We start from the raw sequence: 20,611 nt of genomic DNA on the forward strand, positions 1-20,611 counted from the left end.
CAACCCAAACTCGCCGGCAATATTGTTTTTAAAAAGGAAGTTGAGAACCCAAGTTTGATTTGCTCTTACCGCCTGACACTTCTACCATTGTAGAGCAGCAACAACAAACCAAAATTAGTTGTCATGAACAGACATCAAAAGCAATCAGTTTTGATCAAGGATAATGAGTTTTAACAAGAAACTACTCTTCACCTGAGAAGTGGGTGCCTCCCACAATACTGGCGAAGACGGGGCCTATTTCTTATATAGCGCAAACAGATGACAAGCGAGTTTGGAGGAGACACACCAATCAAATCCTCGCTTCAAAAAGAGAGTTTGTGGAGTCGGTATCTAAAAGGCCAACGTCTGATACTCAAGGTTTGGAAATCCCTGATCACAACTGACTCGAATTCAGATTCTACAACAGTTGAACCAACAGCATCTGTAGAAACTGAAGAAGAACCAACTTTATCAGATGATGCGCCTGAGCCAAATGTGGAACAGACTCCCGAGAGTGTGAAAACAAAGGCTCCCTAATGACGGATTCTGCCTAAGCGGAACCGATGTCCACTGCAAAGATTCTCATACTGTATAATTCTATAATAATAATGCTTGGTTAAATATTCACTGTTCACCACGATTAAAATTATTATTAGTTGTTGCACTATGTGAGGAAAGGGGGAGGGGTGTTATGTATTGGAACCAATGCCCTTCTGTATAGTGTGTCACATGGTTATGTGGTGACATCATCAGAGGCACGAGGGAGATTTTTCCTCTTTCCATCTTAGACTGTGAGCAAGGAATACCTCTGCAATAAACTCAGGCATCTGGTTAAGTAACCTCCTGTGTGGCAACCTGGTTATCCTTTGTCTCTCTGGGAGGCAAAAGCAAAATCCCTTAAAACATAACATCACTTCACCAAACTTTCTATGTCTTGTTGAAGTCTGCTCCTATTCTCCTCAATGTTTACTACATTTCTAAGTTTTGCCTCAACTGCAAACAGTGCAACTGTGCCCTGTGCACTCAAGTCCGGGTCATTAAGTATAAAAAAAGAGCAAAGGTCCTAATACTGCCCTCTGGCTACAATTCCCTGCCGCCTAAAAAAACAATCATTCACCTCTTTGCTTTCTCTCTGCCCATCAACATCTGTCCTTTTAATCGCACGAGCTTCAGTTTTGATACCAGCTTTATTATGTGGTACTGTACCAAACACCTTTTGAAAGTCAATCTTATTTCTTAACTTACTAATGCGAGGCACATGATGAGGCATTACACGGGAGCGACAGGACCGGGAAAACAAACAGAGGTAGAATAAAGAGGGTTCAGAAATAGAATGGATCAGATAGCGAAGAAATGAAAAACAGCCAAAGTCCCCATGTGAAATTGCATAGATCATGGTAAATTAGGTTGGTGAACCACATGGGATTATGATACAGTGGCAATAATTCAGGCCTGGTTCAAAACAAGAAGGGGATTGGGAACTTATTATTCCTGGCTACAAGGTATTCAGGAAAGATGGGGAAAATATAAAGTAGGAAGTGGAGTCGCATGGCTACTACAGCACAGGAATTGGATCATATATTTGAGAGCTCAAAGACTTAGGCTAGGATTTTCGTGGAGTCATGATTACTCCAGGGATCTTTAAAAATGGCAGGGGGTGACCTAGATCTGGAAGTCCTGCCCCTATTTCTGACAGGTCCTGTTTTCACTGGGGGGTGGGGGAGGGAGAGGGGAGGAAACCAGAGCAGGAATTGACTCCCACATGTAGGAAACTTGAACTCAGCAGGATCATTTGAACTCCGTATTTAGTCCAAAACATTTCTCTCTCTCATTGGAGCAAGAACCATATCCCACAGTGTGTGAGTTATGAATTTTTAGAGTAGACACAAATGTTCTGGAGGGGCGGATGGGTTCTATAGAACTGTCAAATTGTCAGGTTATTTAAAAAGTCCTTTAGAAATTGAAAAACAAACCTGCCTGCCTGAGGTGATAAAATATGTTTCATCATTTTCAATAGCTGGTTGTTGACATAACCCGGAGTGGAATCATTATATCATAATTGGTGTTTGACTGCTTTCCACAACCTATCATTATAATATGGGAGATTTGAAATTCACAATTTGATTGACAGCATAAATGAGTTTATTAAATTATTAGCTGTAATTGATGTGAGGTTATGAGTACAACTGTTTGTTTTTAAAGGGATTGGGTACTTGTTTGGATTTAAATATATTAATTGGGCTTTTATCAATAAGTGTTTTTTTTATGTAGTGTTGTCTGTAATCGATATTTAGAACTTTATCTCACCTCAGCATGGGTCCTGAGTCTGCCCATTGTAGATACTGGCTGATTCTGCATGGGAGGTGTAAGGGCAAAGGATGGAGGGTGATGAGTTGGCATAGGGGCGATAAGGAGCCCGGGGCTTTGGTTGGGGAATGGGTTGGTGCAAAGTAGGTGGAGGGGCTGTAAGGAGTGGGTGGGGGGGGGGGGGGGGAGGTGGGGGCATGATTGGCATACATTGACATGGGGAATGGTTTTAATGGTGTGAATTAGAGAGCTGCATGTTAAAGAAAACAACTGGGACAAAGTCCCAGAAAGCTGAGATGTGCTTTTTACCAGCCTACCTTGGCACTTGGCATCCCCTCTGGCTGCCTCGGATCTGAATCCAGGGGTGGTGGGCCTGACTCCACGCCAGACCATCCCCCAGAATGAAGATCCCACCATTCAGAACATTTTTTCATGAGGCAAATGCAGTGGGTTGGGGTTCAGTCCAGGGGAGGGACTTGAACCTGGAGCTTTTGGCCTGCAAGTTAGAATGCTACCACTGCACCAAGGGATTTGCCCACTGGATATATACTCGTGACCACCAAATTGTTAAATATGGATAGTGAAGCAGATTTTCAATTGCCGAAAGATGCAGGAACAATAGAGTTGTGTTAATGGAATATTTTCAGTATGCCACTATTGACTGGGAAAGTAACAATGTAAAAAGCAGTAAGTATGTGGAACTCCTGAATTGCTTACGCGTTAAGCTTTGTGATCAGTGCCGCGTCTAGTTCTGGCGAATGAAGTGGAGCATGTCACCATGGGAAAACATTTGGGAAATAATGATCACAATGTCATTAAGTTTAGAGTTTTTATGAGTCTGTAGAAAGAGGGGTTTTGGACCAATCAGGTTCAAGGCAACAATAGGTTTTAACTGTAAAGGAAACAAGAAAGGAATCAAACCCATCCTTCTTATATGCTTTTTTATGGGGAATGGATTTTCATTCAGCACTCCAATTCTTTAGGAACACATTAGGAGTGCTAAACGAGGGTAGCTGTATATCAAAGCAATTATGTTATTCTAAACCTTTGTAAAATACGAGCCTTAGCTGAAATATTGGCCAGGTTTCTCCGAGCCTCCACTCAGGTTTTCTCTGAGTCATCTTGGTGGCTGCAGTGAGTGTGTGGTACGTGGAGCACTTAAAAACACCTCCAGTTGTCAGGCTCTTTGGCACGAGAATGCCCTCTGGGCAGGAATTGCTTGGAATTCGTGCCAGCGGAGTGCTGGCTCATTAGCAGGTTCTGAATTTCTTCACAAATAGCGCCCCCAGTGGGAAAGCGAACTACATGCAATTCAGTCCCGGCGTCAGCATTTAGTTTCACAAATGGAGAATTTCACTCAACTCGTCAACTTCAAGACCTTCACCTCAGACAACACAACATCTCAACCTCAAAACATATCAGGACTGCAATGAGTGCAAAGTAAACCTGATTCACATTTGTAAGTATTGTATTGCCTTCATTTGTAACTAATGTTTGTGTGTGTATGTGTTAGTAACTACCTTTTCTTCAACAATTTCCAGAGCAATAGTGTGAAATAAACTAACTGTGGTGATGTGCATCAATGTAAATGCATGTAGGCTAGCTAGACACTAGAGGGAGCACAAGTGACATCACACACACACACAACCAATGGATCAAGTAGATAGGACACGACCAATAGACATTCACGATACACACGGAGGTGACACGACCACAGGGGGGCATTACACCAACCCATATATAAAGGACACCACACACATGATCTGGCTCTTTCCAGTGGAGACAGTCAGTGAGTACAGACACAGGGTTGATTCAATATTACACCCACCACGTGATTGCAGCTGCTGGTTAGTCAGTCTGGGTAGCTGTAGTAGGATTAGCAGTAGTGTCGAACCCGAGTAATAGAAGTGTAAATAGTTTAATAAACGTGTTGAAGTTATCTCCACGTCTGAACCTTCCTTTGTCAATGCACCACAAGGAAGCCGCTTATGTTATACCTACAACATAACAAATCACTAACCTTGTCATTTTTAGGTGAAATAAAAGGCTTTGCCACAGAGTTATTTTAAATTGAATTACACACTTCAAGGGTAAAATATGCACACACACACACACAAAAACAAACACAATATTCATGAGTGACTTTGGGGAAGCACCTTTTACAGCATCCATGACAGATTTTTCTGAACAAACTTGCCAGTACAATGTTAGAGGTTGTTCCTTCCCATAAAAGCACTCTTTTAATTGCGAGGTAAGTCTTAATTATTGCCAGACAACCTCTCTGGCAGTGAAAATAAATTTAAAAAGAATGGAGTTTCATTCTTTTAGGTTTTAATTATTGTGAGAGATTTAAGGCAATTACAAAAGTTAACTGACTTCTTTTACTTTCCATTTCTGTTTTTTTCTGTCCCTCTCTCTCTTTATTCCAATCTTTTCTCTCTCTCACTGAACATTGAATTTTGTACCTGATTTGAAACTTGTTTAATTATTTTAACTGACAACTGTTTGCTGAGATTTTATGATGTCCATTCACAATTATTCAACCTGACCGGTTCAGGAGATGCACAGTTGCTTGCCCCGGTCACACAGGTTGCTGTGGAGGGCAACCGTCATGGCTGACAAGGTCCTCCAGTACAAGAGCCCATAATTAGCTGGTGAGCAAGTGCAATAAAATGCTGCCACTGTTTCTTTTGATTGCAAAACCTGGCCTCATGTCAATTAGGATCCTGTGATAGCTCCTCACAAAATAACCTGGTTGGCAAGAAGCAGGGGGCTTCAGAGGGATACGTAGACATTATTGCGGTGAGCTGCGCAAGAACTTAGGATTACTGGCACGCCATGCTGTTACGCGTTCTCTGCTTGCAAAACCCTACCAAAGGGTCAGCACGGTAGCATAGTGGTTAGCACAATTGCTCCACAGATCCAGGGTCCCAGGTTCGATTCCCGGCTTGGGTCACTGTCTGTGCGGAGTCTGCACATCCTCCCAGTGTGTGCGTGGGTTTCCTCCAGGTGCTCCGGTTTCCTCCCACAGTCCAAAGATGTGCAGGTTAGGTGGATTGGTCATGATAAATTGCCCTTAGTGACCAAAATTGGCTTTAGTGTTGGGTTGGGTTACTGGGTTATGGGGATAGGGTGAAGGTGTGGGCTTGGGTAGGGCGCTCTTTCCAAGAGCCGGTGCAGACCCGATGGGCTGAATGGCCTCCTTCTGCACTGTAAATTCTATGATAAATGACTTGACCTGAGCTGCAGCCGCTTGGTATTTGTTAGCCAGGGCACTGCCAGGGCATGTCCCTCACCCATCAGAGGCTGTACCTACCTGTGTGACCCCGGCGGGTTCCCTTTACCTGGTTGACGTTTTTGAAAACCTGGTCTACGTGACGTCACATCGGCGAGGGGGGAGGCCTTAATGTGGGGGAGAATGATACGACGTGGATGCCCTATAACGATGTCTTAATGCATTTAAAAGAGATTACCAACCTTCCTGGGTGGGAACCTCATTATATCAATGACAGGGGAGCAGTGGTAGGGGGATGGGGGGGGGGGGACGCCTGCGAGATTCTCATTTTTTGACTCTCGTGGGATTTTGCATCCACATCGCCGTTTGCGCCCATGTTTCCGGCCATATCCTTTCCCAGCGATGCAGACAAATGAAACGTGCAGTTCTTCACTTCTGGAGTTTATTTAAATGATATATGATGCCCAAAAGAGTTTTCCGCAATTAACATCGCAGCATATTTGCAACTGACAGAAAAACTGGCAGCACAGTGGAACAGGAAACCCAGTAAAGGGCACAGTTGTGCATCGCCTTCCTGCGAACATTGCTGCAAATGAATAAATTCATTTGGCCGATTGTAATCTGAACAAGTTTGGCCCCGAATCCCACAGAATTAACAATTGTTTCAAATCAATTCCAGTTAAATCAATGTGTGCAATCTCCTCCTACACTTTCTCAAGAATCTAGACAACTGAATTTATCTATGTTGCATTAACAAGCCTTAATAGCTCGGCAGATTTGTTAATTAAATGTTTCTGATTTATTAAGGCGTTGGAAAACCTCCCAAAATAAGGAAATTCTGAAGTTTAAAAAAATGTGAGGATGCTTCGTTTCACTCTGACTGCCAACACCAATTGCACTGACAATGTATCAAGTGCAGATATTAAGAAATTAAATTGACAGTTGAAGGTCTTTCGCAGGCCAGGGGGTCTCTTCAAACTCAGTGGGAAAGAAAACTCATTAGCTACCAGACAAGCAACCTGAACTCCTAAATGAGTGCAATATATTTAACTCGGTTCTCACGCACAGATTATTTTACATTCCTTTTCCTTTCTCCTGTTCTAGAGTTCAGGGTAGACGGATACCCTTGTGCATATCCCTGAAGAGACAGGAGAGGGGAGGCTGTAGAGGCACCTGACAGCAAACATAAGAATTTTGTCATAATATCCACTCATGTAGTCAGTCAGAGTCCACGAGCTAGCAAACACCATGCGGTAGCTAGTAAGTCTGGTCAGGCTACTACAAGGTCTCCAGTCAGTTCAGTATAGTGTTGACCCACAGCTGAATATGTATATCAGTTCTATCATTGAATAAAACAGTGTTGGATCTTCTCCAGTGTTAGACGTCTATTTCTTGCTTCCCCGCATCGAGTGCAGTCCACATCGAACCTACCTACCTAACACATCATGGTACCAGAGTGATACTGATCTTGATGGACCTACCTCGAGTGAATCAGCATTGACCAGCAAGCAGCCATCCGGTGAAATGGAAAACGTCCAGCCTCCTCCGCAGCTCCGCATCTCTGGCAACCTCGCCGCCAATTGGAAAATCTTCAAGCAAAAGTTCCTCTTGTACATCGAGGCCTCCGACCTCGAAGCAGCATCGGATGCCAGGAAGATCGCGCTATTTCTCTCCACCGCGGGGGACCACGCCATCCACATCTACAACTCCCTTACGTTCGCTGATGGCGAAGACAAAACAAAATTCAAAACAGTCCTGCTGAAGTTTGACAACCACTGCAACATTGAGATGAATGAGAGCTCTGAACGGTACGTTTTCCAGCAGAGGCTTCAGGGTAAGGATGAACCTTTTCAGTCCTTCTTGATCCATCTCTGCATCCTAGCGCAGTCATGTAACTATGACTCGACGGCTGATTCCATGATCCGGGATTAGATCGTTTTCGGGGTCCACTCTGACTCCCTTTGGCAGCAGCTCCTGAAAGTCAAACAGTTGACCCATCCTGTCGCTATCGAGACCTGCGTTGTCCATGAGCATGCTAAGAATCGTTACTCCCACATCAGGGCGGAAGAAACTGCAAAGCTGGCCTCCCATGAGGCGGAACGGGTGCAGGCCTTGCACAGATGCAGGGCCTGAGCATCGAGGAGAGTGGCCGTTTCACATGCTTTTCCCAGGTCCCTGCGCACGCGCGCCACAACCGAGTGGACGACGAGCCCGACAACCTGACTGCGCAGGTGCGTACGTCAACCGACCGTACTGCGCATGCGCGATGGTGCACGGAACGCGCTGACGTAGGCGTCATGACGTGTCCAAATTGTGGCTCCGCCCATTTAAAGCGGTAATGTCCGGCAAAAGGACGCCGGTGTCTACAGTGTGGCAAGCTTGGCCACTGCGCAGCCCTTTGCAGATCTGCTTTACCGCTCAGCAGCCAGCGATCCCAGCTGCGGCGCAGAAGTGTCCGTTCAATACAACAAGGCATGCCAGATTCAGATCCTGACAGCCCAACAGACCCTGATGCTGAGTGCCTCAAGTCCCCATACCGGGTGGGCATCATAACTACACACGCGCTGCCTTCCACCACAATGACGAAACACCTCTCGATCCTCAGTGTGGATCCCGATGACGAGTGGTGTGCTGTCCTCACAGTTAACAAGGCTCACATCCGATTTAAACTGGATACCGGCGCATCAGCGAACCTCATCTCAAAATCCGACCTCGACACCATCCGTGCCAGACCAAGCATTCTTCCACCGGCCTGCCAGCTCCTTGACTACAATGGCAATGCCATAGCTGCCAGTGGCTCCTGTTAACTAGGGGTATCCAACAAGGTGGTCAAGGCAACACTGCGGTTTGAGATCGTCGGGCCTGACAGAGCGTCCCTGCTCGGTGCTCGAGCCTGCAAGCTCCTGAACCTGGTTCAGCGAGTCCACACCATGTCATCATCAGGCCTCGCCTGATAGAAACTTGCAAGCCGACATAGATTTTTAAAAAAAAATTTAGAGTACCCAATTAATTTATTCCAATTAAGGGGCAATTTAGCATGTTCAATCCACCTACTCTGCACATCTTTGGGTTGTGGGGGCGAAACCCACGCAAACACGGGGAGAATGTGCAAACTCCACACGGACAGTGACCCAGGGCCGGGATCGAACCTGGGACCTCGGCGCCGTGAGACTGCAGTGCTACCACTGCGCCACCGTGCTGCTTTTCAAGCCGACATAGATGACATTATCACGCAGTACCACAGTGTATTCGATGGAATGGGCACACTCCCGTACCGATATAAAATCCTGCTCAAGCCGAACGCCACCCTTGTAATCCATGCACCACGTCGGGTGCCGGCACCCCTCAAGGATCGTCTGAAGAAGCAATAACAGGACATCCAAGACCAGGGTATCATATCGAAGGTCACAGAGCCAACAGACTGGGTCAGCTCCATGGTCTGCGTGAAGAAGCCATCAGGGGAGCTTCGCATTTGCATTGACCCTAAGGATCTAAACCGCAACATCATGCGGGAGCATTGCCCGATACCAAAACGTGAAGAGTTGACCAGTGAGATGGCTCATGCCAGATTCTTTACTAAGCTGGACGCCGCCAAGGGTTTTTGGCAAATACAGCTGGACGTATCCAGTCGCAAGCTGCGCACGTTCAACACCCCGTTCGGTCGCTACTGCTACAACCGGATGCCTTTTGGGATCATATCTGCCTCCGAAGTATTTCACCGCATCATGGAGCAGATGATGGAGGGCATCGAGGGGGTGCGTGTATATGTTGACGACGTAATTATCTGGTCCACAGCGCCCCAGGAACACATCGCTCGCCTCAAGAAGGTATTCCAGAGAATTCATGAACATGGTCTCCAGCTCAACAGGGAAAAGTGCTAATTTGGTCAATCGGATATTAAGTTCCTGGGTGACCACGTCTCACAGCAGGGCGTGCGGCCAGATGCCGACAAGGTCTCGGCGATCAATGCCATGAAGATCCCGAAGTCAAGAAGGCGGTTCTCTGCTTCCTCGGGATGGTCAACTTCCTGGGGAAATTCAATCCTAATATGGCATCCCACACCACGGCCCTCCGCCATATCGTTAAGAAGTCAACGGAATTCCAATGGCTGTCCACGCATGAAGAGGAGTGGCTTGAGCTGAAAGCAAAGCTCACCACAGCCCCGGTTCTAGCATTCTTCGACCCAGCCAAGGAAACCAAGATACCGACTGATATAAGCCAGGACGGCATTGGGCGGTGCTCCTTCAGCGAGATGATTCCTCGTCCTGGGCTCCAGCGGCGTATGTCTCCAGGGCCATGATGCCCACTGAGCAACTGTACGCTCAGATTGAGAAGGAGTGTCCGGGCCTCCTGACAGGGATAGTCAAGTTTCACGACTACATTTACGGCCTGCCAAAATTCACTGTAGAAACGGACCACAGGCCTCTAGTCCATATAATCCAGAAGGATTTAAATGACGTGACACCTCGGTTACAGTGAATTCTTCTTAAACTACGCCGCTACGACTTCAAACTTGTCTACACGCCAGGCAAAGAGCTGATCGTTGCAGATGCCCTATCCAGGTCCATTACTACACCGTGTGAACAAAGTGACTTCATTGCCACATAGAAGCGCAAGTGTAGTTGTGTGCCACCAACCTTCCGGCCTCTGACGAACGGGTGGTCCAAATTTGTGAGGAGCCAGCCAAGGATCCTTTACTGCAGCGTGTGATGCAGCACCTTACCAATGGCTGGCAGAAGGGACAATGTCCCCAGTTCTATGACGTAAAAGACGACCTGACGGTGGTGGAGGGAATCCTTCTGAAACTCTACTGGATCGTAATTACTCAGAGCATGCGGGCTATGGTGCTGGGCCAACTCCATGAGGGTTACCTTGGGGTCAAGAAATGCCGACGCAGAGCTCGGGAGGCGGTCTATTGGCCGGGCATCAGCCAGGACATTGCTGACACAGTCCTCAACTGCCCTACCTGTCAGAAGTTTCAACCAGCTCAACCCAAGGAAATGCTGCAACAGCACGAGATCATGACCTCTCCGTGGTCCAAAATAGGTGTAGACCTTTTCCACGCCAAGGGGCGTGACTACGTACTCTTGGTCGACTACTTCTCCAGTTACCCAGAAGTGGTGAAACTGTCCGACCTCACGTCAAAGGCGGTAATCAAAGCCTGCAAAGAAACGTTTGCCTGGCATGGGATTCCGCTCACGGTAATGAGCGACAACGGTCCGTGCTTTTACAGCCAGGAATGGTCTGATTTTGCACAGTCCTACAACTTCCGTCACATAACCTCCAGTCCCCACCACCCACAGTCGAATGGGAAGGCCGAGAAAGGGGTCCATATTGTAAAGCGGTTGCTGTGCAAAGCTGCAGACTCAGGCTCCGACTTCAACCTGGCGATGCTGGCATACAGGGCAACCCCACTGTCCATTGGGTTGTCTCCAGCGCAGATGCTCATGAATCGCACTCTGAGGACCACAGTTCCAGCCATCCATGTTCCAGACCTTGACCACCTCACGGTCTTACGGTAAATGCAGCAGTCACGGGCCCAACAGAAGGCTACATACGATGCTCATGCCACGGATCTACCCGAGCTGGCCCCAGCTGATCATGTTCGTGTCCAGTTGCCTGAGGGCGGCTGGTCAGCCACAGTTGTTGTGATCAAACAAGTGGCCCCGAGATCATTCCTTGTCCGCATGGCTGATGGCTCCCTGCTACGGCACAACAGACGGGCACTGCGAAGAGTTCCACGCCCGCTACCTGACCGAAGTGGCCCGCCGCCTACGATGCTTCCTCCGGATATACCCTGCCACGAGGCCACCGATCTACCAGCAATCCTGCTGGCCCATGCGACCACTGCGATGGCATCGATCCCGCCTATCCACGCGCAGGCGGCACCTGATCCACCTCTGCGGCGATCGACAAGAACTCGTCGCCTACCACAAAGACTGAATCTGTAGACTGAACTTTTGTACATTTTGTGACTTCATCGATTTAACCTCTGTAAATACTGTTTTGTTTGCCATGTATCTGCACTATCGACACCTTCCTATGTATATACGTTCATTTAGACACCAGGGGCCCCCCACCAGGTCGGAGAATCGCCGGGGGCCGGCATGAATCCCGCCCCCGCCGAATCCCGAATTCTCCGCCACCGGGGTTTCGGCAGGGGTGGGAATCGCGCTGCGCCGGTCGGTAGAAATCGCACCGGTTGGCGGGCCCACCCCCGGCGATTCTCCGGTCCGTAATGGGCCAAAGTCCCGCCGCTGTCAACCCACGCCAGCCAGCGTGGACTGAACCACCTTTCTTATCGGCGGGAGCAGGCGGTGGCCTGGCCTGCGATCGGTGCCCACCGATCCGCGGGCGGGCCTGTGCTGTGGGGGCACTATTTTCCTTCCGCCTTCGCCATGGTCTTCACTATGGCGGAGGCGGAAGAGACCCCCTTTACTGCGCATGCGGGGGATGCCGTGAGCGGCCCCTGACGCTCCCGCGCATGCGTTGCCCGGCGAAGTCATTTCCACACCAGCTAGCGGGGTGAAATCAGTCCAGCTCGGGCCTAGCCCCTCAAGGTGAGGGCTCGGCCCCTCAAGATGCGGAGAATTCCACACCTTTGGACTGATTCGCGCTGTTTTTGGCGCCGGTCGGCGGACATCGCGCCGATTGCAGAGAATCCCGCCCCTTTTGTATATCGTCAGGCATACATATATATATATACGCACGCACACCTTAGTATTTATTTATCTTAAAAAAAAAAGGGGAGATGTCATAATATCCACTCATGTATATAATTAGATGCAGACAGGCAGTGATTGACACACAGGATGACCAGTAAGCACACAGAACAGAGCAGCCAATCACCAGACAGAACACTAGCACTATAAAGCCAGAGGGCACTAGGTTTCCTGCTCTCTCTGGACCCAGCCACTGAGAGAGTCAGAGTCCACGACCTAGCAAGTGCAAACACCATGCGGTAACTAGTAAGTCTGGTCAGGCTACTACAAGGTCTCCAATCAGTTCAGTATAGTGTCGACCCATATCGAACCTACCTGCCTAACACATCAAATTTAAAGCCAAATGCACTGATGAACAGAAAACAAGCAATAATAGGCACTTCAGATATCACACAGGATAGAAGTCAGTTCAAAGATTTCTGACTGAGTCGGGACTTCGTAGCGGTGGAACCAGCAGAGGCCCTGCAGAGAGTACCTGCAGAGAGTATGTTAGAGAAATTAATTCTCAAGTCAGGCACTAAAGTTGGCCACCCGTGGGTTGAATCTAAGCGAATTACCGAGAGAGGTGGATTTGCCCCCCAATGCACACTGCCGAGGTTGGGATGGTTTATTCTCTGCCCAGACGGCATTCTCGTGCCAAAGAGCCTGACAACTGGAGCTGTTTTTAAGTGCTCCACTTACCACACACTCACTGCAGCCACCAAGATGACTCACAGAAAACCTGGCCCCCCGAGGTCGGCGGTCCAAGGTGGACCCGCATGTAGGGATTTGAAAACAAGGTTGAGAATTTTAAAGTCACGATGTTGCTTGACTGGGAGCCAGTGTAAGCCAACAAACACAGGAGTGATACAGGAACTGAACCTTCTGTGAGTTAAGGCTTGTGCCTCTGTGTTCTGTATGACCTCCTGTGTCACCAAAGTGGAAAACAGACTTGCTTAACCTCAGCCTGCTGCTAGGGATAGGGATGGAGTTTGTGAACGCTAGAGAACGGTGTTTGCAGCCAGGACAGGAAACAATGACTTCAGTCTTCCCTATACTTAAATGGAGGGAATTTCATTTCATCCAGTACTGGGTGTCGGGTAGGCAACCTGATAATTTAGCAACGATGAAGGAACTGAGAGAGGTGGAGCTGGGCGTTGTTAGGGAACATGAGAACACCAATGCTTTCCCTTTGTAGTTTGTTGTTGAGGAGCAAATATGTTGATGAGAGATAGGAGGGAACCATGGATAGGTCTTTGGGCAACTCCAGAGGTAGTGGTCTTAGAGCAGGAAGGGAAGCCATTGCAAGTGAGTCTCTGGTTACAGTTAGATAAATAAGAATGGAATGCGGTGATAGCAGTTCCACCCAGCTGGATGATAGTGGATACGTGTTGGAGGGCGGTGCGGTCAACTGTGTCAAAGCTGCCGGCAGGACGAGAAGGACGAGGAGGGCAAGTGTAGAGAATAACAGAATCAGAAAAGTACAGTGCAGAGGAGGCCCTTCGGCCCATCGAGTCTGCACCGACACCTTTGCTACAGTCACATGGAATGCCAATCATGAACTTGATAAGAATTTTCAATACTGAGGCGATTCGAAATCTGATTGGAGGAATTCAGACATGGAGAGCGAGATTCTGTGATCCTGAGGCTAAGTGTGGACGCCGTCGGAAACGTCGTCGCGTTTCTCGACGGCATCAACCCGGCCTCAGGATCAGTCACGGCACTGGGGCGGTTCACGCCACTCCAGCTGCTGATCCCGGTGCGAACTGGGCGCTGCGGGATCCACGTATGCGCAATGGCGCCGGCGCCAACCCGCGCATGCGCAGTGGCTTCCTTCAATGTGCCGGCCCTGACACAACATGGCGCAGGACTACAGGGGCTGGCGCAGAAGAAAGGAGGCCGCCAGCCAGAGTGGCCAGTGGGCCACGATCGCGGGCCATGCCACATGGGCGGGTCGTACCCCCCCTCCCCCCCCACAGGCCACCCCCTGACACTTCCACGCCGATTTCCCACCGGGGATTCGCGGGGATTCTTCGGCCCAGCCCCGGGCTGAGAGAATCCCACCTGGAGTTCCGGGCAACTTGAGTTTGAATTTGGGAGGCGATTACATTGTCATGGACTTTGGATTGGAAGGGAGGTTGGAGATTGGACAGTGGTTTGCAGGGATGGTGTTTTAATGAGAGGAGGGATGGCGGCTGATTTACAGGCGAGAGGGACAACACTGATGTGAGAAGAACAATTTAAAATATTGGCTCACACAGGGCCAGGAGGAGAGGTTGGTTGATTGGCAGGTTAGCGGGAATGGGATCAAAGAAAAAGAGGAGATGCGAGTCCAGGACTAAGGCCATTTGGTCAGGTGGGCTAGAGAAATGGTGGGACATGCCAGAGGCAGCTGCTCTGATTGACTCAATCTTAGTGTCAAAGATGCCCATGAGTCCTTTGCAAGGATGTGAGGGTGAAGGGGACAAGGGAGAAGAGTTTAAGAATATGGGGCGGGATGCCCTGTTTTGCCGTCAGCTCGGGGGTTTCCCAACAGCCTGGGGTTGCCCCACAATGGGAAACCCCATTGACCAGCCGGCGTAACGTGGCATCCTGCCGGCGGGGTGAAACAGAAATGCGGGATGGTGGGGTGGAGAATCCCGCCCCATGGTTTGCAATAAAGAGTCCAGGGGTTATCCTTGCCCCCAGGATGATCCTGGAATATTGAACAGCTTTTGCGGAGGAGAGTAAGACCTGATAATGTTTCAAGTTATTCAGACAGACCTGGCAGTGGATAGACAAACAAATTCTCTGCCATATCCTTTCAAATCTGCATCCCCTTGGGCTTAAAGGAGTGGAGAAGGGAGCTGTGCAAGGGGGAACAGGCAGGATGAGAGAGGATAATGGGTTTACTGGTGACAATTAAAGTAAGTAAAGTCTGCATAGTCCCAGATGCCAATCAGCTGCTTTCCCTTTTGAGGGGGAGAGCTGACTGGTGGCGATTTAACCTGAGGATCACCACAGGCGAGGGACAAGGTTGAGAAGGCGGGGCCTTCTGGAATACCCTCAGCCAGTACGGGAATCATACCCCTTCTTTTGACCTCGCTCTGCGTCACAAAGGAGCAGTCCAGCCAACTGAGCGAAACAGGCCCCCATGTCAAGGACATCAGTGGTGACGCTAAGCGTTCAGTTGTCCGAGCCTCTGTATTACTAGACTAAGAATACAATCATTCTGCTATTCGGCAATCTGTATGCATTTATACCTCCATTCCAGCACTGTCAAACCAATGAAATAAACAAATTATTTTCCAAAAACGTAATTATTTGTGATGTTGTTGAATTATGGTGATGAATTTGGACTCAAGTCTATTTGCAATAAAATCATCCTGTGGAAGAAAGTGACAACCACAATTTCTGGTACAAAAGCCAATGATGAACTGATATTTCATTCAACTGCATTATTGCTGATTTGATTTTTGTCAAGTGTATTTTGAATTAATTATTAAGAAAATATCATACAAACTTTTACATTAAAAGGAAGAATTGGTTGCAGTGTAGCCTTTCTTCAAAGTCAATGAGTATAAACATGCTCCAGCAGATTCATCTAACAAATATATATGATATATTGTGTTCCAGTTATATCACTGAGTGCGATCGACATATTTTGAATCATTTTGCTTAGTTATAGTTTGGTTGGTGTGCTGTACCCATCATTATATTTTTACTGTAGCATTGTTCAGGGTGAAAATATTCTTAAAGGGGAAGCTCGGTAAGTATGCAAGGGAGGAAGGGGAAGAAGGAAAAGTCATAGAAACATCACATCCCTGCTGGTTGAGGAAGTGTTGAATCCCACTTTCCAGCTCTAGGTTATGGCATCTTAAGTGCTTATCCAACTGTTTTTTTTTAATGTATGAGAGAGGTCAAGACACTCACCACCCTCTGGAGAAAAGATTACCCTTCAGCTCCTCTATATCCTCACACTGGCCTCTTATCCACCCTCTTATTCTCCCTCGGTCTTTCTCTCTATGCGAGAGAGCCTACCCATATTCTCGAGCACCCCTTTGACCTGCCATCTCATGTGGCCTTTCTAGTCCCATTGTACCAAGCACGGACAAGGCTATCTATGATCACTTCCTTTTATCACTGCTTACCCACATCCCCCTTCCACACCCCGACCCTCCTTCCTTCTGTACTCGTCCTTCGAACGATTGTACCCCAATTCACTTATAATTACACTTGCAAAATCCCAACTATCTCGAGTCTGCGGGCCTCTGTTCATCGCAACATTTCTGCAGCTACTGATTTACTCAACTGCACCCTCAAAGCTGCCTTTGATGTCCTCATTCCCAATAAAACCATTATTTTCCCTCACCCCAAACATTCCTCCTGGTATAGGCCTCTTCTCTGCCCCCGTAAATCCATGTGATCTCATAGGATCACATAAAGCACTATTGGGTCTTGCTCTCATCTGCTAATACCGCTCGCCATTCCAGGATTATTCTGGAATGCAAAGATAACTCTCGGCTTCTTTTTCCCATGTTCATAAAAACCCTCTCCACCTTTCCCCTGTCTCCACCAACCTCACCTCTAACAAGACGTGTGAGGAGATTGTAGATTTCTTTGTCACTCGGATTGAGGCCATCTGATCAGCGGAAGAACTGAACACCAGGGAAGAGGTGAAAGTGACTGGCCTTGACATCAAGGCAGCATTTGATCGAGTGTGACATCAAGGAGCCCCAGCAAAACTGGAGTCAATGGGAATCGGGGGAAAACTCCCCTCCCGGCCAGAGTCATAGCTAGCACAAAGGAAGATGATTGTAATTTCTGGAGGTCAATCATCCCAGTCACAGGACATCGCTGCAGGAGTTCCTCAGGATAGTGTCCTCGGCCCAACCACCTTCAGCTGCTTCATCAGTGACCTTTTCCTCCACCATAAGTTCAGATTGGGAATGCTCACGGATGATTGCACAATGTCCAACACAATTCGTGACTCCTCGGATGCTAAAGCAGCTCGTGTCCATATGCACCAAGATCTGCACAATATCAAGGCTTGGGCTGACAAGTGGCAAGGAACATTTGTACCACACAAATGCCAGGCAATGGCCAACTCCTACAAAAGAGGATCTAACCACCGCCCCTTGACATTCAATGGCATTACCATCGCTGAATACCCCACAATCAACATCCTGGGGTTTACCATGACCAGAAGCTGAGCTGAACTAGCCATATAAATACTGTGACCAAGAGAGCAGTTCACAGATTCAGACTTCTGTGCAGAGTAACTCATCTACTGTCTTCTCAACGTCTACCATCTGCAAGGTACAAGTCAGGAGTGTGGTGGAATACTCTCAACTTGCCTGGATGAATGTGACTTAAACAACACTCATGAAGCTCAATACCATTCAGGGAAAAGCAGCCCATTTGGCACCCCATCTACCATCTTCAACATTCACTCCCTCCACCACCGATGCATAGTAGCAGCCTAGTGTACCATCTACAAGGTGCACTGCAGCAATTCAGCAAGGCTGCTTTGACAGCACCTTCCAAACCCATGGCTTCTACCACCCAGAAGGACAAGGGCAGCAGATTTACGTTAACACCACCACCTGGAAGTTCCCATCCAAGCCATATACCATTCTGACTTGGAAATATATCATCGTTCCTTCACTGTTACTGGGTCAAAATCCTGGAACTCCTTCGCTAACAGCACTATGGGTGTACCTACACCACATGGACTGCAGCGGTTCACGAGTGCAGCTCACCACTACCTTCTCATGGGCAATTAGGGTTGGGCAATAAATGCTGACATAGCCAGCGACACCAACATCCTGTGAGAGAATGAGTTTTAAAAGTACAAATTTCCCTCCTGGTTCCCATGTTAAACAATATTGTTCACAATTCTCTCTCTTCGTGTGTTATCCTGCTCGTTTTAAAATCCGCTGTCATCGCCCTCTCCTCAGAAAACTAACCCTCGATCCCACCGTCTTGGTAACAATTGCCCACCTCCAACCTCCCCTTCCAAAGTCCCGAAAGTTGTCACCTTCCAAATCTGCACTCTTCTTTCCCGGAATGTGATTCTTTAATTCCTCCAGTTGGGATTCTGACATTTTCACAGTATCCAAGTCACAAATGACAGCCTATGTGACAGTAACAAAGGTTAGCTATCCCTCCTCACCCTTCTCGACCAGTCTGTAGCTTTGACGTAGTTGATCACACCATCCTTCTGTCCAGCTGGGTGGTGCTACCCTTGCCTTGTTCCATTCTTATCTATCCAATCCTAGCCAGAGTATCACTTGCAATGGCTTTTTTTCCTGTTCCCCGACAATAAATCTGGCGGCCCCCAGGGATCCATCCTGGGTCTCCTCCTTGATGATAATCATTCGAAAGTACAGCCTCAGTTTTCACTTGTACACTTGACACCCAGTTTTATTTCTCCAGGATGTCTCTTGACTCCGCCATTGTTGCTAATACTCATCTGATATCCAGCGCTGCATGAGCAGATATTTCCTCCGCTCAGTGCACTGGGAAAACCGAAGCCGTTGTTTTTGGTGCCCGCTCCAACTCCAGTTGCTAGCTACTGACTCTATCCCTCTCCCTGCCAACCGCCTTGAGCCCAAACCCGCCTGTTCACCACATTGCTATGATATTTGACCCAAGGTGAGCTTCCAATCCCAGATTTGTGCCACCACTAGGGCTGCCTATTTCCAGCTCCATACTGTTGCTTAAGTTCATCCATATTTGAGCTTATCTACTGCTGAAACCCTCATTTGTGCCTCTTTTACCTCTAGATTTGACTATTACGATGCTCTCCTAGCTGGCCTCCAGCAATCAACCCACTGTAAACTTGACGTTATCTGAAACTAAGTAGCCTGTGTCTCAACTCCCACCAAATATCACGCACCCATCACCACTGTGCTCACTGACCTACGTTGGCTAGCTGGGCAAGCAACGTCTTGATCTTTAAAATTCACATCCTTGTTTTCCAATCGCTCCATCTCTCTCTCTCCCCCCCCCCATGCCCCCCACCCGCCGCGCCCCCCACCCCGTGCCCCCCACCCACCCCGCAATCTTTTTTCAGCCTCACATCCTTCTGAGATGTCTGTGCTCTTCTAATTCTGGCCTCTTGAACATTCCTGATTTCAATTGCTCCACCATTGGTTGCCAGGCCTTCAGTTACCTTGACCCTAAACTCTGGGATTCACTACTTAAATCTCTCCATCCCCTCTACCTTGCTTTCCTTCTTTGCCCGCTCTGACAAAGGCATTCATCATCTGACCTAATATCTCCTTGTGTTTCTGTCGGCATCATATTTTCCTTACGGTGATCCTGTGAAGCACCTTAGGATATTATAAGCAGTATATTAATATTAGTTGCTGCTGTGGTTCTAATCCTTCTACCAATTACTTTAAATCAATGGCCCCTGGTTATTAGCCTCTCTGCTGAGGAAAATAAGGGAAATAGATCCTATCCACTCTGCCCAAGCCACTCAATTTTGTACATCTCAATTAAATTTTCCTGCCGCCTCCTCCACTCCAGAGAAAACAATCTCAGCCTCTCCAATCTTCCCTAATTGCTAAAATTCTCTATTCCTGGCAACATCCTGGCAGCACGGTAGCATAGTGGCTAGCACAGTTGCATCACAGCTCCAGGGTCCCAGGTTCGATTCCCGGCTTGGGTCATTGTCAGTGCGGAGTTTACACGTTCTCCCCGTGTGTGCGTGGGTTTCCTCCGGGTGCTTTGGTTTCCTCCCACAGTCCAAAGATGTGCAGGTTAGGTGGATTGGCCATGCTAAATTGCCCCTCGTTTCCAAAAGAGTTGGGTTGGGTGGGTGGGGTCACTGGGTTACAGGGATAGGGTGGAGGTGTGGACTTGGGTAGGGTGCTCTTTCCAAGGGCCGGTGCAGACTCGATGGGCTGAATGGCCTCCTTCTGCACTGTACATTCTATGATAACTATGATGATATCCTCATAAACCTCCTGTTCACCTTCTCTGGTGCTCTCCCATAATGAGGTGACCAGAATTGTAAGCACTACCCTAACAGGGGTCTACTTAGTTTTTTTTTCACAGTTCTAGCATTACCTCTGGTTCTTATATTCTAAGCATCGGTCAATAAAGGAAAGTATCCCGTATGCCTTCCTAACCAGTTTATCTGCCTGTCCTGCTACCTTCAGTGATCTGTGAACAGGTACTCCAAGGCCCCTCTGTTCCTCTACATGTATACTGCCTTATTTGCTCTCGCCAGTTGCAAATAGTTTTGCTAAAATCTGGGCAAGCAGAGGCTTATGTGGAGCGTGCTCACCAGCATGGATCAGTAGGGCTGAATGGCCTGTTTCTGTACTCGAAATTGGATCGAAAAATTCTAAAGGTGGCCTAATCTGTGTCAATAATGTTCTTGCAGAGATGTCGGAAT

General features: G+C 48.1%; 1 protein-coding gene across 3 annotated transcripts in view; it reads left to right on the plus strand.

Moving 5' to 3' along the window:
• Positions 1-20,611, plus strand: part of LOC140385218 (coiled-coil domain-containing protein 102A-like) — a 711,322-nt gene that overhangs the window by 303,144 nt on the left and 387,567 nt on the right. The window lies entirely within an intron of this gene.

Source organism: Scyliorhinus torazame, chromosome 11, assembly GCF_047496885.1.
Source record: "Scyliorhinus torazame isolate Kashiwa2021f chromosome 11, sScyTor2.1, whole genome shotgun sequence".
NCBI lineage: Eukaryota > Metazoa > Chordata > Chondrichthyes > Carcharhiniformes > Scyliorhinidae > Scyliorhinus > Scyliorhinus torazame.